The sequence below is a fragment of the Bubalus bubalis genome, chromosome 10 (assembly GCF_019923935.1).
Source record: "Bubalus bubalis isolate 160015118507 breed Murrah chromosome 10, NDDB_SH_1, whole genome shotgun sequence".
Lineage (NCBI taxonomy): Eukaryota > Metazoa > Chordata > Mammalia > Artiodactyla > Bovidae > Bubalus > Bubalus bubalis.
The window spans coordinates 35,003,314-35,023,673 of NC_059166.1; the positions used below are offsets into that span (position 1 = coordinate 35,003,314).

Sequence of the window (20,360 nt, forward strand, 5' to 3'; positions counted from 1 at the left end):
CATGGAATTTCCCAGGCAAGAATACTGGAGTGGGTAGCCATTTCCTCCTCCAGGGGGTCTTTGCAACCTAGGGATCAAGCTCATATCTCCTGCTTTGCAGGCAGATTCCTTACTACTGAGCCACCTTGGAAGCCCATCATGTGGTATACCTACCCATTAACATTATGTGCTGGGTAAGGATCTGTTGAAATATACGTATATGTTTGGAAATTAGAAAGATCAAGACTTTTCACTTGTTCTTTGAAGTTTTCCTTACGTATTTCTAAAAAGTATTTTTTGAGAACATGTCTTAGAGTGAAGTGAAAGTTGCTCAGTTGTGTCCGACTCTTTGCGACCCCATGGACTATACAGTCATGGCATTCTCCAGGCTAGAATACTGGAGGAGTGGGTAGCCTTTCCCTTCTCCAGGGTATCTTCCCAACCTAGGGATCTAACCCAGTTATCCTGCATTGCAGGGAAATTCTTTACCATCTGAGCCACCAGGGAAGCCCAAAGAATCTCCTTCCCCACACCAGGAGTAGAACCTGGGTGAAAACCATGAATCCTAAACGCTTGATATGTATTAGAGTAGAACGTGTATTTACAGTAAGTCCTAATGTCTGAAGTCCATGTGCAAACGTAAGGCATAGGTAGTGAGACTGTTAATGTCAAGACTGCATTTTGACATGTGGTGACGTATAGCTGGGAGTGTGCATAAGCATAGTGGTATAATGTAAAGAACATGTTTCAAATAAAATAGAATTAGGTTGAAACCTCAGACATCTGTCTCATACATAGTTGTTGGAGGTTAAGTCAGGATCCAGGTTCAGGTTTGTCTGGTTCCAAGACTGACAGTTAACCACTTTAGTATTTTGCATTCCATGCTTTTTAAGGCAAGTTAATTCATTTCTCTGAGCCTTAGTTTATTTACTTATTGAATGAACTTGATAATACTTACTGTGCAGAGATGTTTTGAGACATAAATAGGAATGTTTGTAAAGAATAAGGCAGAGAGCTTGCTCACAAAATAAGCAGGCCTATTAATCCTAGTGAAATATTGTGTTCTTTCAAAACAATTCCAACAAAAGAGATTTTGAAAGTATATCTGACACAGAGAAAGTTGCTTATCTCTTGGCTTTAGAATATTGAACTCTTTGCTGTACATCTTGGCACAGTTTTTGGTGTTTTATTTCTCTAGAATTTAGATAATTTTCCAAGTAAGTCATTTGTTAGCAATTTCTTCCGTTCTCATCTTTGTTGTTGTTGTTCAGAATGAGTTATTGTCAAAGAAATAACAAAATTGTCATTAACCTCCCTTCTGAAGACTTTGAGAATATTTGACATTTATGGTTAACACAACTGTTATTTATTTAAAACCTTAGGTTTTGAAGTTTCCAACTTCAAAACCTAAGGAGTGAAGTTTAGAAAGGCTGATTTTTTTTTTTTGTTTTTTTGTTTTTTTGGTTGGAAGCCATAGTAAGAATAAACTAGAGAAGTGGTTACTGGTTTTCATCTTGGGTGCGGAAGTATGTGTATGAGTATTTTGTTGATGTTGCTATAGAAACAGTAAAAATCCAGCTTGGAAAACATCACAAATAAAGTATTGATTTGGCTATTTAAATTGTTTTTCATATGTTGGAGTTATATCTAATTGATTTCAAAAATGTCTTTGACTTTTTTTTCCTTTTCGGTCACAATTATCTAGGTATCAAAAGTTCAAGTCAGTATTGAGGATATTAACACTAATAATCATGTAAATATTTTTGGTTAGTACTACTCCTTAGAGGTTTGGGGGAAAATTTGTATTAAGGCATTTGGGGAAAAATTTCTATTAAGTCAAATCCAAATTTCCTGTTTGTGGTCGTGATGGAGTGTAAGTTAAAAAATGTGTATATCCATGTATTATAGTTTCAGTTTAGTTGGGGTTTTTTTTTAAATGAAAAACATATATATATATATATATTCCCACACACACACACACACTTTTTTCAAGTTTTATGTATGTTTCCTTTTACAAATTTATTATGGAGTTGTACTGGCCATGCTATTTTAGCTTTTTAATAAAGCTGCAGTTTGGGTCAGGAGAAAGTGATTACACTCAGCAGTTTGTAGGGGAAAATAGCTCTGCTTCTGGTTTTTATAGACTCTCTTGCTCAAAGGAAGGACTGCCATTGAGTCAGTTACAACTTCAGTGGAAGATGTCTCGCAGCTGTGCCTTTTTGGTTTTGTTCCAGAGATAGTATTTGTGTGTACTGTCAGAATGTCTTAAAGGCCCACCCTGGAAAGGATTCAACTCTATAAAAGGAGTTTTGTTTTATAACCTTTCACATATTCTTATGGGGTTCTGGTGGTGACCGTGGTCTTTATTGTCTTGTCTTTTAAACTGGTATTTTATTGAGACACAGGCTTCACAGTTTGAGAACAGGAATTACAGTTACGGTTATTGTATCTTGTAAATACATTTAACCAAGCCCTTGGCATGCACTGTGATTAAAGCAAAGCAAAATACCCTTCTCCAAACCTTGCGATTTCAGTGACTTATTTTTTAGCTTCTTTTTCTGGGCATCTATAGTGATATGAAGATGGCACTCATTTTATGATATTCTTGATAATTTAATAGATACTGATTTACAAGTCAGTTAAGGTAGAAGATTATGCGTGGCATCCCCAATTTTGAAAAACTTTGGAAGCCAATAACTTTCCATATTGAAAATTGTTAAGTTTAACCCATTTTGAATCCTGTGTTAAAATGAATGCTGAGAGGATTATCATTGACTGTATTCTAGGAGATGGACCATATTTCCTCTTTGGTTTCATTTTCTTTACACCACTTCCTCTTCTAGTCCATGTATGTTTCCAGTTCCCTTCTCCTTGGTCTCTGGGCTAGAGATGTCCCTCATGCCATCCCAGATTAAATTCATTTCTCTCTTCTGAACTTCCTGGCCTTCATTTTCCTTTCTGTCCTTTGTATCTTGAACCTCTCCCTACTTTGTCTTTCCCACCAAAAGCCTGCACCAAATAAAATAAGCAAAACATCTCCTGTGTGGGTAGATTGTCTCGCAGCCATACTTCTTGTAGTTATTGCTATCGTTTCTGCCAGCCTCTTCTCTGGCACTAAATTTCAGAGATTAGTTTACCCCTTTTTCATACTCCCCTCTGTTCAGTATTTTTCCTTTAGCCAATTGTCTTTTTCTGCTACTGTCCACTGGACTTGCTCTCTGAGGTTATCAGCAGTCTTTCATGATGCCTGCAAAGCCTTATTTGGTTCTAGAAGCCCTTTGCCTGTTGTCCATTGCTCCCAGCCCAGCTCTTCTCTTGGGGCAATGCTTGCTTGGTTTGATGTCTTTATCTTATTCTGGTCCTTCCCACCCTCCTTCATAGGTTCTTTGCTCCCTGCCTGGTTATTTACTATGAGCATTTTTTTTTTTTTAACCTCTGTCTTGCCTTGGGCTTCATCTCTTCTATAGCTTCAAATTACACTGATTGACCAAGTAGTTCCAAATCTTAGCATGGAAACCTAGGCTCTGTGGTTCAGACACATATCTCCAGCTGGCCTGATTTTCCACCCAGATGTCACACAGTCACTTAGTCCAAATGTGTTAAAAGTGGAAGCTTGGGCTTCTTTCATCCGTCTTTCATATTCTTTTTGGAAATCTGTCTCTAGGTTCATGTTCCCGCTGTCTGACCTTTGACTGCCAGGAACCTGGGAATTTTGTTCTCCCTGACTCCCACTGCTCAATTCTTTTATCAAATCCTGTCCATTTTAACTACTAAATATTTACTGACGTCATCTCTTCATTTGCTTCCCTGTTGCCTCTGTGTCAGTTCAGATGCTGTTTTCTGGATCACCGGAGCCTCTGCTTAACCAGTTTCCTTTTACTGTGGCATTTGTTATCACACGAGTGCTGAAGCCATCCTCCCGAAATGCAAAAGGAATCTTATTTTTCATTGCCTACAGGACAGAGTTGAAACATCTGAGCTTAGCGTACTCATCATTCACTGTTTGGCTACTACCTCCCTCGTCCCATTTCCTCCATTCCCCACCCCGTATTCCGGGCAGATGAGGTGTGGACTCGCCGTTCTCAGCAATGCTTTTATCTCTGGTGATTCTGTGTCTTCAGTCTCTATTCCCACGGTGAGGAGTGTGCTTTAACCCGCTTACAATCAGCCCTCCTTCTTCTTCAAGGTCAGCGCCAGCGTCGCCTTGGGAAGCATTCTTCCCTCAAGTCAGTCACTGTTGAAACGTTTATGCCTATATTTTAGCTCTGTTCTCTTTGTAGTGTAATTATTTATTTAGATACTCTTCTGCTCTAGCCAAGTTTTATACAGGTGTGTATCCTGGAGCCAAGTTTTATACAGGTGTGTATCCTGAACAGCTATCAGTAGACAAAGGGTAATTCTTCATTGAATGAACGGATCTTAGCAAAACCTAAAATTACGGAATTCAGGATCTCATAGATACAGATAATGGTGAATCCTCTAGCTTGTGAAAGTCACTCAGTTGTGTCCGACTCTTTGCAACCCCATGGGCTATATATAGTTCATGGAATTCTCCAGGCCAGAATACTGGAGTGGGTAGACTTTCCCTTCTCCAGGGGATCTTTCCAACCCAAGGATAGAACCCAGGTCCCGTGTTGCAAACGGATTCTTTATCAGCTGAGCCACAAGGGAAGCCCAAGAATACTGGAGTGGGTAGCCTGTCCCTTCTCCAGTGGATCTTCCCGATCCAGGAATTGAACTGGGGTCTCCTGCATTGCAGGCAGATTCTTTACCAACTGAGCTATCAGGGAAGCCCCCACTCTAGCTTAATGTTGGATATTTATTGTTTCAGGTGGGGAGGGGCTGTGTATTGAGAATGTATTAGCACTTGTGCTTAGGGTTTTCTTTCATAATTCAGATTTGAAGAGGTAAGTTTCTGTAGAAATGAAAGTAAGAAGTGAGTGGAGGGACAGTTTCAGAATACGAAGGTAATAAAGATACGGAGGGTTAGAAGTACACTGGATCCTCAAACAAGTGCCCAAACCATGTAATGGCAGGCTGAAGGAAGATAGTGACGCAAGCAAAGTGAGGAGAGGACCCCAGATGGGGTTGTATGTCCCCAGAGCCTGATGAGTAGCTGGGCAGCGTATGTTGCATGCACCTTAACATTTCTGTGGCTTGTCTGCTGTGCTGAACTTTCTACAACATGTTTTTTTGATAAGAGCCTTATGTTAGCAGATTTCCTGTTTATGTGGTTCTAGGAGGGGTCTTGGAGAAGGCACTGGCACCCCACTCCAGTACTCTCGCCTGGAAAATCCCATGGATGGAAGAGCCTGGTAGGCTGTGGTCCATGGGTTCGCAAAGAGTTGGACATGACTGAGCGACTTCACTTTGACTTTTCACTTTCATGCATTGGAGAAGGAAATGGCAACCCACTCCAGTGTTCTTGCCTAGAGAATCCCAGGGACAGAGGAGCCTGGTAGGCTGCTGTCTATGGGGTTGCAGAGTCGGACACAACTGAAGTGACTTAGCAGTAGCATTAGTAGGGGTCTTGGAAATAGTAGTGCTTATTTTAAAGGGAAAGAAAGAAAAGAAGGGAAACTATGGAGGGTAGCTTAGGGTTGGGGAGCAGTTTTCTTTCTACAAGTTGAGGAAAAAATAAATGGTGGTAGATTACTGTAGGTTAATGTTTGACTTAAGAATAAGTGTAATGGTATATTCAACCGTTTTGAGGAGAAAGCCTAGGTGAATTTTTTGATGATTGAAATTGTGTGTTTAATAGTCATTTGCATTCATGTGACATTTTTCACTTGACTAGTAGCTCTCGTGTGGAGAAGGCAATGGCACCCCACTCCAGTACTCTTGCCTGGGAAATCCCATGGATGGAGGAGCCTGGTAGGCTGCAGTCCATGGGGTCGCTAAAAGTCAGATACAACTGAGCGACTTCACTTTCACTTTTCACTTTCATGCATTGGAGAAGGAAATGGCAACCCACTCCAGTGTTCTTGTCTGGAGAATCCCAGGGACAGGGGAGCCTGATGGGCTGCCATCTATGGGGTCGCACAGAGTCGGACACGACTGAAGCGACTTAGCAGCAGCAGCAGTAGCTCTCGTGTAGGTTCTCCTGTGATGCCCACAAGAATCCCATTATATAGGTAGTTTATCTGCTGGTACCTTCATTTTATAGACTTAGTTAAGTGACAACATGGAGTAATGTTCAGACTGTTCGCGCGTGAATTTAATGTTATTGCAGATTGGGGAGATTAAATAATTTCTTGACAATGACTTCTTTATTTTGGAAACATACTTTTTGGAGGAGCAGGAAGGTGTAGGGTTTTTCTTGGATCCAGAGGATAGGGCAGAGTTGGGGAGCTTTTGGGGGGTCAGCCGGATCTTTGTTTCTTCTGGCCCTTGGACAGCCATAAAAGCTCTCTGTTGCTGGGTATCTTCTCAAGAGTGTCTCGGCCCTTACCGTCACATCCAGGCACTACAGTCTGCAGTGGGGAAAGGCAAATAGAGTTATTAGGCAGAATCTGACATCCATCCTGGGTTCTGCTCCTGATTTACTGTGTAACTTGACAAGTGACCTAACTTCTGGGTTTCAGGTTCCCCGTCTGTGAAAGACAAGGACAGGAGGTACATAAGAGCTGAGATCCCTTTTGATTCTATATTTGTTTTATAAGAATCCCGTTTTGCTTGGTCATGTGGATGGTATTGCCCAGATGCTAGCAAGATCTTTGTTTCTGCTTTGTATGTGATAGGCTTTGTGATAATTATTTTTTTAATCCGTAAGGCAAGGAGAGTCATTACCACAGTATTAGCAGAATCATGTGTTCATCTCAAACGAGAGACGAATGAGCCTAAACATTGTAAGCCTATAATGCCTTCCTTGTCCTCCCCAAGGAACTTGTCCACTTTGCTGTGTCCTGACTGTACCTCTGTTACAGTCCTTGTCCCATGTGATATAATTATTTGTTTATGTATCTGACTTCCCTTCTAGACTGTGAAATCCCTGAGGACTGGTGTGGGGAAGAACTTTCCAGTCCTGAGGGCTTAGACCAGTGTCTGGGGCAAAGGGGGAACTCAGCAAAGTTTTCTCAGATGTAAGTGAAATGAAAAGAATACATTTTAAAGTAAATGCTGAATTACTGTACTGGTCTGAATGTGTAATTCTGATAGGGATGCTTTTGACTTTTGAAGTTTAAAAAAAAAAGGGAGTGGGTGGGCATTTGTTACTGCTTTGTCCTAACACTTCTTAGATGGTTTCAGAACATTAACTTTTTGTTTAGAGAGTCCCAACTGCCATCCCTTTCTTCTTTTGCTTCCCTCCTGTACCTGTTCCTGCTCTCTCTCTCCAAACCCCTGTAAAAATCTGGGGTCATATGGAATTTTTCTTGCCCAGAGTCTCATAAATCTGTAGTACTTTCTAATGTTACGTTTTACAAAACATGGTAGGAAAGAAACTTTGTGAGTGACTTATGTGCAGTTGTGCAAATTATTATGGGTTCAGCGCCTGAGAAAAGTTAAACCGTAGTGTGTGGTCAAAACAACTTAGCCAGAGGCTGTGGAACTAGTGTAGTAGTTGTTTTGGTTTTTTTGTTTGGTTGTTTTTTTTCTTTTTGTTGGCATCAAATGGCAATGATCCTGTGAAATGTGGACTGTTAGAAAATTTTATAGACAAGCTGAAATTAATCCAGATTGAGAGAATCATAAAACTTTTCTGCACGTTTTGTTCAGGAAGGATAGTCTTGCATGATGATTGGTATATAGCAAAGTTGGATTCTCTGTAAAATCAGTAGAGTTCAAAAACAGAGGGGTTATTTTTTAGAGTACTTTTTAGGTTATTTTAGGGTTTTGCTAGAAAACTGGACTTGCTTTTTTTCTGGTTTGATAGATGATGTATGCTTCTCCAATGGAGGCTAGATGAATAATGGGGAGAGGGGAGACTGAAAGGATCTCTTCTGCTCACTGTCTTTCTTTGACACTGAGAACTTGATTTTCTGTACAGAGTTTGTGTCCTGTATGGTCTTGGAGCTTTGAGTCACTATCAGGTTATTGCATCCTTGCATCCTATTCAGTTACATTCCTTTTCCTCAAAGTCAGGAAATAGGACATTTTGTACAAGTCAAGAAGTCATTTTACTGAGTTTAATTTTATTTATACATCAACTTAACTATACAAATATAGGAAAAATATCCCCCACCCTACGCCCAGCCAACTCCCTTGAATACTGAAGTAGTATTCTGAGGATAAACTTCTAATTTCCCCTTTTCATGAAGTAATAAAACAGTGTCAAAGCAAGGCTATTTAGGATCTTCCTAAGACAGATGCAATAGATACACGTTTATATGAGCAATTTTTAATATTTAAGACCTTACAACATATGTGTTTTATGTATTTTAATGTGTTTAAAGCCTTAGTGGAAATAATTTAAATGATACTGGATCCAGTTTGTAACTTCTCTGCCAGGAACCCACAGAGTAACCTTTTTTATAAGTTATTTCACTTCTTTGGGTTTAGTTTACTCATCTAGTAAACAAGGGTGTTGAAATTGAGATAATGCAGCATTGGTGGAAAAGTGTGTTGGCTTTGAAGGAAACTGCTCTCCACTATACCTTCAATGCCACTAGTATTGGTTTTGAAGCAGACTAAACGTGTAATTTCTACCTCTGCCACTTATTGAGTATATGAGTTTTGGAAACTCATTTAAATTCTCTGGGTTCTCCTTTTATCCACTCTATTAATGACTTGTTCTTCTTCCAAATCAGAGAGCCACAAAACACACCTCTTATCTTAATTCTCTTAACCTTTATTTGAATAATGAGAATCCGATGTCTCATAGGCAGGATTGAAGCAAGCAGAGGAGCTTGAGCAATGGCATTGGGTTCTATGTAGATGCCTTAGTCAGCTTGGGCTTCCATAACAAAATACCATATACTTGTTTACTTAAACTGCAAGTCTATTTTCTCACACTTCTGGAGACCAGAAGGCCAAGATCCAGTGCCAGCATGGTCCGTTTTTGGTGAACACTCCCTTCTTGGATTGTAGATGGCTGCCTAATCTGTGTTCTCACATAGCAAGGTGAGAGAGGGAGCAAGAGTGAGAATGTGAGAGAATGAGCAAGCTCACTGGTGTCCCTTATTAGAAAGCCACTATTCCCTCATGATGGTTCCACCCTGATGACCTCACCTAAATCTAATTATTATCTCTCAAAGGTCCCACCTCCAAATACCATCACTTTGGGGGTTAGTGCTTCAGTGTATGGATGTTGGGGAGATATAATTCAGTTGATGGAAGTAGGGGAGTTAGGAAGTAAGGCAGGCACAGTGGTGATGAGAGTTGACTGGGAAAGGTGGTAAAGATCTACCTATGTCAGCTTCACTGGGTCCAGTGCTGTACGTCAGTAGTCCTGAGACTTCTGAATTCTGTGGAGCAATGCTGTGCTTAGTTGCTCAGTCATGCCTGACTCTTTGCTACCCCATGGACTTCAGCCTGCCAGGCTCCTCTGTCCACGGGGACTCTCCAGGCAAGAATACTTGAGTGGGTTGCCATGCCCTCCTCTGGGGGTTTTCCCAACCCAGGGATCGAACCCAGGTCTCCTGCATTGTAGGTGGATTCTTTACTGTCTGGTCCACCAGGGAAGCCCTATGGAGCAATACATTTTAGAAAAAGGTTTGGAGCCAGTATTTTTTTAAGTCAGTATACTGAAGTCAATCTGCCATCCTACTGCGGTTTCTATTGCCGTTTCTATGTTTTAAAATATACATTTAACAGGTGTGGGAAAACCACAATCTGAATAAAAGATGGACTAAACAAATTTGGCTCTACTAAGTTCAGTTCAGGTCAGTCACTCAGTCGTGTCCAACTCTTTGCCACCCCATGAGCAGCAGCACACCAGGCCTCTCTGTCCAACACCAACTCCTGGAGCCTACCCAAACTCATGTCCATTGAGTTGGTGATGCCATCCAATCATCTCATCCTCTGTCGTCCCCTTCTCCTCTTGCCCTCAATCTTTGCCAGCATCAGGGTCTTTTCCAGTGAGTCAGCTCTTCGCATCAGGTGGCCAAAGTATTGGAGTTTCAGCTTCCAATGAATACCCAGGACTGATCTCCTTTAGAATGGACTGATTGGATCTGCTTGCAGTCCAAGGGACTCTGAAGAATCTTCTCCAACACCACAGTTCAAAAGCATTAATTCTTTGGCGCTCAGCTTTCTTTATAGTCCAAGTCTCACATCCATACATGACTACTGGAAAAACCGCAGCCTTGACTAGATGGACCTTTGTTGGCAAAGTAATGTCTCTGCTTTTGAATATGCTATCTAAGTTGGTCATAACTTTCCTTCCAAGGAGTAAGCATCTTTTACTTTCATGGCTTCAGTCACCATCTGCAGTGATTTTGGAGCCCAGAAAAATAGTCTGACACTGTTTCCCCATCTATTTGCCATGAAGTGATGGGACCAGATGCCATGATCTTCATTTTCTAAATGTTGAGCTTTAAGCCAACTTTTTCACTCTCCTCTTTCACTTTCATCAAGAGGCTCTTTAGTTCCTCTTCACTTTCTGCCATAAGGGTGGCGTCATCTGCATATCTGAGATTATTGATATTTCTCTCGGCAATCTTGATTCCAGCTTGTGCTTCCTCCAGCCCAGCGTTTCTCATGATGTACTCTGCATAGAAGTTAAATAAGCACAGTGACAATATACAGCCTTGACGTACTCCTTTTCCTATGTGGAACCAGTCTGTTCCCTGTCCAGTTCTAACTGTTGCTTCCTGACGTGCATACAGGTTTCTCAAGAGGCAGGTCAGGTGGTCTGGTAGTCCCATCTCTTTCAGGATTTTCCACAGTTTATTGTGATCCACACAGCCAAAGGCTTTGGCATAGTCAATAATGCTCTACTAAAAAACTCACCAAATTGCCCTTTTGTGAACCAGGGAAAGCTTTGTGGGTAGATAGTGAAGTTTACTTCCATTATATAGAATGAGTTTTTTTGTTTGTGTTTGTTCATTTTGACAGAGATTAATCTCTTCAGAGCTGCTACTGAAACATATTTTCATTAAGTTCCTGTAAAGGAAAACTTACTTTTTCTCTCCTAGTTGGTATGAGTGATATCTTGTTCATTTAATTATCAAATGTTTTATTTGTAATAATTCTTTTTTTTAAAAAGACTGCTGTAGGTGAATGTGAACATAAAATACTCATTGACTTAAGAACTGTTTGGTAGGAGAGCAGTGTGGTATGGTAACAGGGTCAAGATGTAAATATGTATATCTAGATGCAGAGTCTATCTTGGTCCTCATTGGTTAATGTAAATATCTATACTATGGGAAAAACCAACCAGAATTTAATGTGGAAATGTAAGGAAGTAGGGGGATGGTAATGTAGAATTAAGGAAGGTTGGTGTTTTTCAAAGCTCTCTGACCTGAATCTTAGAATAATTGTATTTCCCTTTAGTGACTATAAATTTACCTTGCTTCCATATGTATTTGTATTCATATGACAAATGGATGTAGGATTTCACCTTTTGTATCCATCATTGCTCAATTTAGGATAGCAATATAATAATAAAACAAAAATTTATCAGCTTTGTAACAATATGATGGTATGTATAATTCTAGATTGAAACAGGCCTTCCTTTAAATACAGTGTGAATGAATAAGGAAATTTTCTTACAAATCAATCAAAATAGTCCTGTTTTCAGTATATAAAAATGAAATATATATGTATTTGGCTTTTCTATATCAAAATATATATACCAGTTTTATCAAGAAAGATGAGTAGACTATATGTTATATGCATGTACTTTTGGTGTCTATTTATAGGGTGGATTAAAATAGCAAGAAATAAAAACAAAGTTGAGGGGTGCAAATTCAAAGCAATGTAAAAACGATACAAAAAAGGAGGGAAAAATTTCCTAGCAGTAGTAGGATTGTAAACAGTTATAATCATAGGATTACAGTTGTGCCATTAAAACTGTTCTTTATGTAAAGTGTTCTTCATTTAGTGGGTAGAACAGACAGCAAGAGGATGACTTTTTCTTTGACCCATGTGGGTTTTCTAGCTGAGGAATGAAGTAACTTGGAACCACGCTGGGCTTTTCTACTGAGCATGCCCTTCTCCAGCGGGGTCTGGCCTGGGTGGGGCCAGTCTTGCTCATTAAGCAGTTGGAAGCTGGATTTCCATCCTCTTTCCACAGCCTTCTAATGACAGGGAACAGCAGACAGCGGACTCCATGTACTTCTGTAAAACTGTGTATGTATTTTGAGGCGGGGAGTGTTAGGAAATTTCTATTGTAGCAGTTAGGTTTGTGGGGGTATATACTCGTTTTTGCTTTTGAAAAAAGTTTGCCTTTTGGACTGTCAGTATCTAGGAGACTGAAAATTTGGACAGTACTCATGTACAAAGTACAGAGTAGATGGAATCTGATTATGTGCACTATCTGGCAAGGGATTATGTTCAGTTATATTTGAACCAAGCCCTGTGAAAAATGTGTATGTATTTTTAGACTATTTGTTTGCATTTTCTAAGGCAAATGTTGAGTTTTGTCAAGTTATCTTTGCCATAATTGCCTTTTTAGGTTTGACCTATGAGAATAGTGGAGCCAGCTGATTTTAGATATTTGTTCTACTCTTTCACAATTGATTTATTCAGTGGTGCTATATACTGTACAGAAATGAATCATTCCTAAAGCACAGTGAGGACTATGTAAGGTTAATAGTATACACTTATTTTTTAGTATGTTAAAAGATGATAGATTTCAATTAGCATGAAAATGAAACATTTTATAAATTACCTCCTTTGATTAAAGAACATTACAGCTAGCAGAGATTTGAATTTGCTTTTTACTTTTGACATCTACAGATTAATGGTCATTAAGAGCTATCAAGAATTATGTATTGTTTTAATGCTGTCACGGCCTAAGTAAATATTAATTGAATAATAGGTGTCAACTTCTTTTACTGAATATTTAATATGTTGTCACATTGAAGAAATGTGAAAACCCACCATATTGCCCAGATTCAAACATCCAAATTTAGAAAAAGTCTTCTTCATGATTCTTCTTGATATAATTTACCTGCCTAACAACCTTCCTTCGAAAAGAAACTTGTTACATTGCTTCTTTCTAACAAAATGAAAAGCAGTACCATTGTGATAGCCAGACTACATCTGTAAGTTCCTTCTTTACTGTTGACATTGCCCAGAATATTCTTAGACCCTTGAGGAAATTACTGAGTGTTTGGGGGAGGGATGGCGGTATATATATACTTGTGAAGTTTAAGCTTTCTGTTTTTAGGTTTAACAAAGAATTGTCTCTTCAAACTATTGACACCTCAGATGAAGGAATAAATGTCTGTGGAATTGATGCTGATGACCTGGACAGTCGTTCATAGGACCCCCACCTTCCCTATGGACTGTCTCTTTTGGAGTGTTACAGTACATGTTGTATGGTATATTGATGACCTGTGGTTTAACATCATAGCTGGATCACAAAGAAAGTTGGAAAGGGAAATTTTAAACTTTGAAATTTTGTTGGCTTGAAATTTTTTGGTGGGCTCCAAGGGTTGGAATACCTAGCATATTTTCCAGTAGATTCCTCTACCAAATCACGTTTACAGATGTTGCATTTTGAGAATCTTACCTCCAAAGAAACAAATATATTTAGCCAAAGTGAAAGCTTGTCCCTAGCCAGCATGACCTAAAAAGTAGTTGTTTAAAACTTTGACTAAGTAGTTTTGAATGTACTAATGCTCAGAGTAGAACTACTTGGGGAAAAGAAAAAGTTTTTAAGCATTCCAGATGGCATGTCTGTAATTCCATTGTAATTACAGCTTTTCCCGCCTGGGGAAAGTTGCTTTTATCACGCTTGGAGGGTCCATATGCTAACGGTCTATGGCACCTTCAGCCGACCAACTGGAGGACTGGCCTTCACATTGGGATCTGCTTACCTAAGCTAGAAAAATCGTTCCGTTTATAGTCTCATGTTTTAAGAATACATGCTATGCATTGACGTAACTGTTTGGCAGTGCTGTGAATATTGTAAAATGATAGAGGAGCTAATGACCAAAACTGAAAAGTTGAATTCCATTTTTTGACAGGGTTTAGGTATTTATGCCTGTCAACTGCAGCGTTCCAAAGCTTATGGAGAAGAGGATTTGAAAGTGCGAGATCAGTGTAGGCTCCAGCCTGGTGGCCTTGTCATAGTGTGGGGAGTTGATTGAGTTTGACAGGCTTTTGTCTTATGACCTATTAAAATGCAGCGTCTGCAGCCTGTGCATTTATCCTGTGCAGTTAACCTTGGTGGATTTGTTGTTAGCTTATTTGGGAAAAGCCTCCTGAACCACTGTTATTTTTTAGCTAAAGAATTTAGAGTTTACTTCACACAGAAATAATATTAGACTGGTTGTAGATGACTGCTTGATACCAGGTGAGTTTTACGTTGGGGCTGCGTAAGGATCCCTTGCAGAAGGTGGTTGTGGGATGACTCAGAAGTGTATTCCCTGATATCGCTTATGACAAGATGAGAACTTTGGTGGTGTTTTTGCTGTTGGGAGCCTAGTTATGACATTACTGGAAGAAACTGCAAGTAGGTATATTTTTCTTCTCTATAGAACATTCTGTTTAATGATGGTGGTCCAAAGCAGTGTTCCCCGAACACTAGGAACATCACAAAAGACATTTATCAAGAAGCTACCGGCTGCCTACCAGTGCACTGGGAACATGCAGTTACTTATTTGCACAACAGTACCCTCTTCATGGAAGCACAGGAGCAGAAGTGGGGTGGGGAAACGGTGGACAGGAAACAGGACATCCTCATGCTGCTCAAGCCAGTTTTATTCCTGCCTTCCCCTCTAAATGAAGAAGAAGCTGCAGACCAAGATTGGAGATGTTTGTGTGTGACCAGCTTAGGAATTTAATAAAAATCTTCCCATGCTGTTTTACTCTCCTTTGAAAACATTTCCTCAGCTTTCAGAGAAATTATTTCCAAGTTCTCTGTTCCAACTCCTCCAGCAGAGAATAAGGAATACTAATTTTTTTTTTTTTGCCTACTTGTGTAGGCACCAATATTTTTGTTAGCAAAGACAGATTTTTGTTTTAGCTTCACTCGGAGAAGGTTAAAAAGCTGGCAAGGTTTTCTAAGGAACTCTAGGGGCTATTATTATTTTTATGAAATGAATACTTGATGTACTTCTTAAAAGATGTCTGGCTGCTCTAAAAGCTTAGGTGTTTGAGCTTTTCCTGCTTTCAAGAACAGGCTATGCAGGGTAAGGTGTGGGTTTGTAAAGTATGCTGAATCGGAGGCTAGGAAAAATCATTCTTTTGAGAAGGTAGAGATAATCTTAAAGATCATATGGTAAGAAATCAATTTTATTTTAGGCTGTCTTAATGCTACTGCTGAGCTGGAATAGATCGGAAGGCTTTTGCACCCAGACTGTTCATTTATGAGGCCAGAGCTATGTGAGAGGTCAAGGTGACATCGTCACTTGTGGCAGTGTGGCATTCAGGTTGTCTCCAAGAAAGCCGACCCATTGTGCTGGGTTCACTTAATGCATACGATATTTTAATGCATAAGTATTGTCCTCCTTTAATAAAGTATTTAAGTCTTCAGTTTGCAAACGTCCACTCAGTGGTGTCTTTGTCTCCATATCTGCATCTCTGCACCTCATCTACTCGGTCGTCATCCATTCCCCATAATCACTGCTCTTTTCCTTATGCTTATATAGGCAGATATGTGCATGTGGATTCACATACTTATACCTCCCGCACACATTACTTTCAGCACACAAGGTGCAGCATGTCTAATGTGCTGTCTGAATCTTACTTTTTGGACTTGTGTAACTGGGAGATATTTCTGTAATAGGGGGAAACCTTCCTCTTTTTCTTTATAGCTGCATAGTATTCTGTTGTATGAAGGTCGCATAGTATCACCTATTGATGGACATTGATCTGGTTCTGTTACAGGCAGTGTTATAGGGAATCATCAGTGCCTGAGTGTTGTACATATTCAGATGTATCTGTAGGATACATCCCCACAAGCAGAGTAACTGGTGTAGAATGTGTACGCATTTGGAACTTCGATAGCTGTTGGCAAACTGACTCCCATTGGATCTGCCCCAATTTACTCTTTACTGGCAATTATCTGAGAATGGCCTCTGTTCCCATAATCTTGCTCAGTGATTACATGATTAAGCTTTTGGATTTTTCCATGCTAAATTTTTAGCCTGTATTTATTTTACTATGAGTGTGTGGTAAGCATCTTTTCACAGGTTCATACATTTCATGGGTCCTTTGTATTTTTTTTTCCTCTTAACTCTTTACTCATCCTTCAGTCACTTCCCTATTGGACGGTTGTCAGCCCAGCTGACAATTTATTTTGGAAGTTTTTTCTTTAACTATTTATTTTGTATTGGGGTATAGGCTGTTAACAATGTTGTGATAGATTCAGATGAACAGCAAAGGGACTCAGCCATACATATACCTGTGTCCAGTCTCCCTTAAACTCCCTGTTTTGGAGTTTTGATGTTGAAGAAATTTATAACCAGGGCTATTTTACTAGGCTTTGTATTCAAATTACTTAAATTTTGCTAGAGAGCAAATATATTTCTAGCAAATACAATTGAGAATGAGAATTAAGTGCTCTTTGAAAAGCGTGATACCTGTTTGTGTTTTACGAGTCTCTAACCAAGATTTCCCACGTGTGACTTCCTGAAGAGATGACTACGGTGGTTGTAAAGAAAACCACGGTCAGCTTTTCAAACTGGTTGTGATTTCTGAATTTAAATTACCAAACGTTCTGAATTAATGGCGAGTGGTTTAAATATGTATTGCTGCTAATTTCGCTACTTCTGTGCCCCGCGAGGCTGAGAGCAGGCTTCTTTCATCTCTGTTACTGATGTCTGGTACATAGGTTATGACAGTCCTCAGAAAACCTTTGAAAGAAGGGGCTAAGATGCTGATATAACCCACATCCTGAAAATGGGTAAAACTTGTCAGGGGCTCTGTTAAAACATGTTGCTTTGGATTGTAGACCACCGAATGGTAGTAATAGTTTATGGATTTTTGTTTTTCAACAAATCATGAACTTTAAGGGATTGTGCTAGATGCTGGTTACACTACAGTGAAGTTGTTTGAGATTGCTGGCAGGATTGCCCGAAGTCTTTGGAGCCAGATGGCCTGGGTTTGGATCCTGGCTCTTCCGTTTACTTACTGCTTGTGTGGCTCTCCTCTCGCCGTGGATCCTCATTTACCTTCTTGATCCTCGTTTACCTTCTTCATCTGCAGCATGGAAGTCATTTTAGTTTCTCCCAAAAGGTTGTGAGTATTAAAGGAATTGCTTCATGTAAAATCTCTAGAAGAGTGCTCAGCCAATAGCTGATATTATCATTATTTATTGTTATTTCTGTTCTTACTATTAATATCCTTAGTGAAGATACAGATATTGTCCCTTCTTTTTTAGAATCCCCCTATGATGACTGTGACCCAGCATTTATTATGAATTTATTTTGTGCCAGGCACTTTATGTATAGCATCTGATTTAACCCTTAGAGTCACCCAGTGGGTATGTATAAATATCTTTGTTTTGCTGATGAGGAAACTGAGACTCATTGAGTCTCAATAACTTGTCTGTGGTTCCGTGGCTAGTATGAGACAAGAGCTGGAACCCTAACTCGGTCTCTTCAGTTCCTAGACTTGATCTTCAAACCATCATGTTATTGTATCCAAAGATTATAGTTGGTTTCGCACGCAAAGAATGTAACTCCGGCTCTGGCCTTTACAAAAATTCAGGGCCCAACCTGAGAGAAGGAATTGAAGCAAACACAGTTCATCGATAATTCTGACCCCACAACTCAGTGTGCATAATTGATTAACTAGGAGCCAGCAGCGTTCTGAATGTCTCTATCGCCTTGATGAGGGTGTGAGGCTGGAGCGCCCCAAACAACGAGGTTTATGTGCATTTTGATTATGAGAATGATGGTATGTAGCTTTGGGATCCTTAATGATTTATGCACAGCCTCTGGTATACTGAACTCCAGGAAAGGGCAGCTGTCCCTAGGATGACCCTAGTTGCCTGCGGAAAAGACTTTGCCTTGCTCAGATTTCTTTCTTGACTTGATTCTTAATGAGAACAGCAGAAACTTGCTTTTAACAAATCAGATTGTTAGCACTTATCTTAGGTGTTTTGGGGCTTGGACATTGTGGAGAATAATTCCTTGATTTTCACATACCCTCCTCTCCAGTGTATGAATAAGGGGAATCATATTTTGAACTCTAAGATAGTTTGTTTCATTTTTATGTAGAGTTGATAGAATGATGAATTAATGGCTTATCTCTCTAATATTAACTCCAATGTGCTGTGCTGTGCTTAGTCGCTCAGTCGTGTCTGACTTTTTATGACCCTTGGACTGTAACTTGCCAGGCTCCTCTGTCCATAGGGATTCTCCAGGCAAGAACACTGGAGGGGTTGTCATGTCCTCCTCCAGGGGATCTTCCCAACCCAGGGATCGAACCCAGGTCTCCTGCATTGCAGGCAGATTCTTTACCATCTGAGCCACCTGGGAAGCCCGAGAATACTGGAGTGGGTAGCCTATCCCTTCTCCAGGGGATCTTCCTGACCTAGGAATCGAACTGGGGTCTCCTGCATTGCAGGCAGATTCTTTACCAGCTGAGCTACCAGGGAAGGCCATTAACTCTAATACTAGGTTTTAAAAAATGGAACATCTGGAAAAAGGGGAACATTTGGACAACCATGGCTTTTAGGCATGAGGGCTCTAAAACCCAGTGGGGAGTAATAATTGTCTGAGCTGGTACTATATGTATTCCTAGTTTCTTAGGGCTTAGTTTCTAATGCTTGCCTCAGAATATGCAGAAACTAATAGTGATTGCAAGTAACTGTACCCCCTGCTTTAATTGTTTAAACCACAAGGGGCAGTATATTATCTCACGTAATGGGAAGCTCAAATACAGGACCTGGTCACCAGTAGCATGCACAGTAGGCTGGTCCTCTTCTCTGTAACTTTTGCAGTGCCTTCTGCTATATGTCACTTTGTCTCCAGGCCTTCCCCCCTCATGGATTATTCAAGATGGTAACAGCATTTCTGGGAATCACATACACAGTGTTTAGGAGAGGGGCCTTCTCTTCTTGTGGCTCTTTCTAGAAACAGGCATCCTTCCCCAGGAGCCCACCAACAGACTTTTACATGTTTTCCTGGCAAAGGGATGGGGAACTACCATGATTACCCTACACCAGAATGCCATTACCTTGTGGCCTGACCTGGAGCCAGCCTTTACTGGCACGCATGTGGAAAAGAGAGAAAAGCTGAACAAAATTTGAGTTCTGTTAAAAAGTAGTGGAAGGGCTGGAGGAAATTCATGCTCTGAATGTAATCCGATCCTGCCTAGACTTGAGTTAGCAAAGGGCTACAGTTCATATCTTTTGTATATGTGGGTTTAATTTAAACCAGATGTTTACTTATATCTTTATAGAAATAGTTCTGTCTCTCTTATGGGCCCTTTATCCCTTTAAAAGAAACCAAACAAACGATGTAATGTGTTATTAAGGTAACTAGGGTGGGCAGCATTGAATTATTTAAAAAATAACTCTTGTTTACTCTCACTGTATAGATAATTTAACAAATAGTCCCTTTGAAATGTAGTTGTATGTATTTGGATATGGGATATAGTATTTTCTAGACCTTTTGACACAGAAGAAAAATAAACCTACAAAGGAGAGGAATTAATTTTAGTCGGCTCTCAGCCTACCCGTTTTTGTTATTCCTTCTCCCTCTCCAGATACTTTTCTTTTTTCCTCCCTTTCTTCCTCCTCATCTTCCCTCCTCCCCTTAAAAAAAAAAAATGTTGACAATTATTTGAGAAGCATCGCTCTTATTACTTCCTAAGTAGAGTTAGGTGACTGGTTGGTCATTCCTTTTTTTGGGTTGCTGTTTTGTTTTTCTCACATTCAGTGCATTAAAGGAAGGTAGTAGGTGTATTAAAAGACCTTTTCTTGGGATCCAGGCTATTTGGGGAGATGAACATAAGAAAGTGATTGTGTATATCAGAAAGTGGCTCCCCATATCCTCTGCCCAGTCACAGTGATGGATTAAAAACAGGATTTGTCACACTGGAAAGTGACCAAATTGGAACTGTGTACACGTTGCCAATATTTTTAAAGTTTAATTGTCTTTCTTGCACAATTTTGTTCCTGTCTCAAAGGAAAGCCTCTTTCCATACCTGTACCCCCATTTTTCAAGTTTAGAAATGCATGTTCCCCATTCTGTTAATCTTGACTTCCGTAACGAATGGGATAACGATAGAAATCAAAGACCTCCTGTTGCTTGTGATCTCAGCCGAGGATGGGAGCTGTTCAGTGGGCAGCAACTCCTGCCCTCTTCCTCCTGGACAGG

The 20,360-nt window shown here is 40.0% G+C and overlaps 1 protein-coding gene across 23 annotated transcripts in view; it reads left to right on the forward strand.

Annotated features, from left to right (window-relative positions):
• The window catches only part of EPB41L2 (erythrocyte membrane protein band 4.1 like 2), a 215,064-nt gene that overhangs the window by 71,158 nt on the left and 123,546 nt on the right, over positions 1–20,360 (forward strand). Inside the window, exon 1 of one of the 23 annotated variants that reach the window (XM_025294533.3) lies at positions 12,056–12,210. The exons of the other annotated variants lie outside the window; for them this stretch is intronic. The gene's annotated coding sequence lies outside the window, so the exon portion shown is untranslated. Of the gene's footprint in view, positions 1–12,055; positions 12,211–20,360 lie in introns of those variants that run through there. 23 annotated transcript variants of the gene reach the window in all.